Source organism: Theobroma umbraticum, unplaced genomic scaffold (genome assembly GCF_002168275.2).
Source record: "Theobroma umbraticum cultivar Fairchild unplaced genomic scaffold, ASM216827v3 scaffold_1682.0, whole genome shotgun sequence".
NCBI classification, from domain to species: domain Eukaryota; kingdom Viridiplantae; phylum Streptophyta; class Magnoliopsida; order Malvales; family Malvaceae; genus Theobroma; species Theobroma umbraticum.
Genome location: NW_018397290.1, coordinates 307642 through 312565, shown reverse-complemented (window position 1 = coordinate 312565; position 4924 = coordinate 307642).

The following is a 4924-nucleotide window of genomic DNA, read 5'->3' as shown; positions in this document are numbered from 1 at the left end:
AAAAGTTTTTAACGCAGTGTGGTAATTGCTCATAATGGTGTCGTGGTACAGTGAAAAGGACATGTCAACTCAATGGCAGCTTGCTTATCCCAAAGGGAAACATGTCTTATAATTTATTGATCACTGATGGCTGATTAGAATTAGATTCCCACCCAGGGAAAAATCATAGAGTCTGATTAATTATTATTATTAACATTAAAGCTTAGGAGCCACTGATTTAATATATTTTTCCATATCTCTTCAAGGTATATGCTTCCCAAGATGCTATTCTCAAAAAGGGTTGCTATCACAAGTAGTCGAGCTTTTATTCCTCCCAGAGCCAATTAATCGGAGATGCAATCATTTTCTTTTTGTTTCAAAAGTTGAAATCCTAGCCTAATATGAATCAGTATTTGATATTATTCGATATGTTTAAATAAAATTAGAATATTTGATATACAAATTTAAGCTTAAAATTAACAGATATTTTATGTGATAATACTAGTTTAATTGTGAGAGTATAATTTGACTGGAGGGTTCATTTACGTGGGGGCTGCTGGGGCTGAAGACACTGGGGAACATGAGCTAAAGGCTTTCATTTAATTCTGAGTCAGACCAGCACTAAATTGAATCAAATAAATGAAAATGTCGCATCTAAGACTTAAGACTTAATTGCGTGGGTTTAATTTTTATTATTTTATGTATCAAAGCATGCTTACACATGTCTTCCCTTGCAAAAGTAAGCATAAAAAAAATTCAATAATCAGCCTCTCTTAAGAACAAATGACAATCATGGTGGGTATTTTTTAATTAAGCACAGATAGAAAATTCAAAGTCAAAGAAATTAAATACTTAAAATAAGAATTTTTTATCCCAAAATAATTTAAATGCTATTTTTTAATCCAAATTTAAAACTTGACTTTTATGGAGTGGGAGCAATTTTCCGACCAAATAAATGAAAAATAATTGGGAGGTGGGCGGGCGTAGAAAAACAGAAAAACTTGCTGCTGCCACGCTTTGAAAGTTGAAAGCCAGTAAAAGGAGCAAGAGGTGCGAGTGAGGGTCACGGTGAATCGCAAGTAGGTGGTCGTGGCTCCACGTACTTTAATTATCGCGTCAACTCGGGAGTCATCATTTTTTTTGGAGTTTTTTACATGTGCCAAATTTGAAAGTAATTTGTAAATGTCATGTTCACGTTAGCAATTGGTTTCAAATATTATCCACGCTTTAGTAGTAAACTACCATATTATCCTTGTGGTATTACTCTCAGGGGCCAACAATTTTCGATTAAAATCAAATTAATCAAAATAATACAAATTAATTATTTAATTAAAACAATTTGATTAATTCGAATATTAAATTTTTTTAAACCAAATTAACCTTTTGTTCACTCTTATTACAAGTTTTGAATTTATAAAATTAACTAAAGAATCCTAGTATTGTAAAAATTTGTCAACCGAGGTATAAAACTTTGAGCAGGTTCTAACTATTGGTTGGTTAATACATAGATTAATATAATACTTAGCAGCCCCTTGATTATTAATAGCTAAAATAAATAAAGAAGAAAAAAAAAAACAAATCGATAGTAAGAAAGAATGAGACAAAGTTAAGATTGAACATTTTATAATTAATATGCAATCGGCAGCAGTATGAATGTAAATCAAAGACATTTTTAATTAATTAATTGGTGTTTTGTCATGCTTAACACTAGAGTTAAGGTTAGAAAATTGCTCTAATAAATATATAGAAAATGTTATTGTCGGAAAAAGTTGATATATAGAAAATCAGTACAAATAATGAAATAAAAAAAATGTGTTTAAGATATCATAATTTACTCACTTTTGTTGAACCTTTTTAGTTAATGTTTTATGGTTCAGGGTATAAGAGAGATAGCCACTTGATAATAGAAGATGAGAAAAGGTTTTCCTTATCATTAACAATCATTAATAAAATAATTAGAATGGAATTAAAAGGACCTTCACGATCGGACCTGATGCTGTAGTTTAGGGCCTTTTCCCCATAATTATAAATTAATAACTACGTAATTTTACACGGTACTTTGTGATTTTTCTTTTAATTAAATCCAGTACTGTTCTTCTCACAGACCCTCTTGCAATGCTACCGTACAAGAGAAATTGTAATTAGTCCCATTCATTAATTAAATAACACCCTTTATTAGATCTCATGTCCACTAAACGAACTCCCTTAATTTTTTTTTTTAATTATGTACCGATTCTATGCAGACGATGCACTTGTGCTTTTATGCAGAAATGTTTTCAATTTTCCTTCTTATTTTTGGGATCAAAACTAGTCAATTTATTCTTCGTTGGCATCTGTCAATGACCGATGATGACACCGCAATCAAAGTCCACCGGAGGTTTTAAGGTGGTGGTTCCGTGGCTGTGGGGCTAGTGGTCCTCCTCCACTTTCCCATGTACTAGTGAAAGAAAGATCTATAAAACTTTTTTGATTACGACTCATAAAACAATATCGATCAGATCAGATTACATTAAAAAAATTATTATTTGTATTATAAAAAATTAATAAAAGTTTGTTTAGTTTAAATTTTTTTAGTTTAAAAGTTATTATGAAGTTTTTATGAAAAATAATAATTTTTAAAATTAAGCTGAAGTTGTTCTGTAAATTTTTTTATAAAGTTTTTTTTATAAATTATAATTTTAGTTAAAATTATCATAAAAAGGTATTTTTTTAAAAGAGTTATATTGTAATTATTTTTAATAAATGAGGATATTTTTAAAATAAAAATAAATTTATATATATATATATATATATTTTTAAAAAAAGCTCCTATAAGGAACTTTTTTTAAAGTTTTTTTTTAATTTTATTTTTTAAAAAATTTATTTTTTTAAAATTTTTTTAAAATTTATGTTTGAATTGATTTTTATTTTTAAGAGATAGATAAGCTGAAAAAAAGCTAAGCCAAATAAACACTAAACATATCTTTCTCTCATATAATTTCAATGCTTCATTAATAGTTTAGTTACTATTAACTATGGTGGGAAATTTAATCTATTATTATTGCCTAACTCAATATCAAGTAGAAATAGGAAATCTGGAAAAGAGCTCTTTACCTTGTTGGAGGCCTAATTTCTTTCTATCATTTGATTAGCTTTATTGCAGGATAATAATTAGAAGCCAAGTGTACAAAATGACATTAATAAGAGGAATTTAATTAATATAATATTCGCAAAAACCATTATGAAGATTGAACATCACATTATACAATGACAAATGTGACACACCATCTCGGTTTCGGTGGTTGGTTGCTTGGTGCCTCTTTGGAAAAGTATTTATCTTCTTCCTATAATTGCTTCAGGCACATTGCGTCTCCTAATCAAGAATTGCCACGTATGCCCAACACACTGATATTTTTTTTTCTTTTTCTTTTTGAAATAATGCTCACATATGTCCAACCAAATATATTAGAAAAATATAACCAAACTTGTACCATATTATATATAACAAGAATTATAGCACTTTGGTAGTTCACATAACAGTATATGAAAAATTAAAAAAATACAACTAATTAGATAACATATCGATCAAATTGAGATTGCTTTTTTTTTTTTGGTTTAATCAAAAGATTATATACAGAAGTTTGATTAGTAAATTGATTACCATACCGAAAGCAACATTAAAACTACCACACAAATAAAATAACCTTATATTGCATATAATCTTTCGATCTCAAATAAAAAATACTTATAGTTTAATTAAATAAACATAATCACAAAGCACTGCCTAAACTTAAATTGAAAAAAAAAATTCAAAAATAATTATCAAATCATAACTAAGCCACGAGCATATCATTTTCATCTGTCTTTTAATTTTACGAAAGTATGAACATAATATATACTAATTAAGAGTAAAACCTTGTATGCCCATTAGAGTAAACGCACAAGGATTTCATGGGAGAAATGTAAACGTGTTTTTTGTACTAATCATAGTCATGTAATGATCAGAAACTTTAAGTAATCAGTTTTTGGTTTATCTAGAAATGAATTACACTACACATTAAAAACGTACGTTTTCTCTGCAGTAGAAATCATGAGCATCTAGCAAAATTAATTCTTCATTAATATCTTGGGGCCATGCCCAACTTTTGAAACCACCTACAAATTAATTCCTAATTGACCTGTCTTAAATTAAAGATATATGATTCTTTTTTAATTATTGGATTATTCTCGCAGAGACTTAATAAAATACAATGTAGGTACATCGGATCACTTAACTATAAGCTTAACTATAAAATGAATACTTGGATCGAATAAAGATATGCCTATATGCTTAAGAATTAAGCATGTATAGATAGTTTTATAACCCAATACTTAAATTTCTTTTGTTATTTAATAGGTTATGATACTTTTCTTTTTTTTTTTCTTAACTAACATGATGGTTATTTTAATTTAACTTTGTAAATATTTAAATTCGCATATATAGAGTATGAAGTGGCATAAAGTTGTTAACAATGTCCCTATTTGAAGCCAGTCATATAATGGAATAAAAAGAAAAGATGAAATCATGGGGTATACTATGCTTATCAATTAGCAAATCTTTTGCCCCTTCTTCTTTTGTTTTCTTATATATTTTATTTTCATTTAACTTTTCCTTAATTATAACCTTGGTTTGATTTGCAGATATGTATAGCTGCTCACGTGCTTCTGGAAGAAACCACATGAACACTGATCCATGTGACATGTCATGTCGACAGACGTGTCAGTTCTTCTTATACACAGATGACACATGCATACACTAGAGAGATACCACGTACAATGAGGTTATTTGTCATGCTTGTACTTGTCATATGTATTCTCTTTCGAATTCTAATCATGAAATTTTTACTGGTTTGATAAGAAAAGATGTTAAATAGACAAAAACAGTGCAAATTAAGTGATTGATTTCCTTTTTAATCAAGTGTCAAGT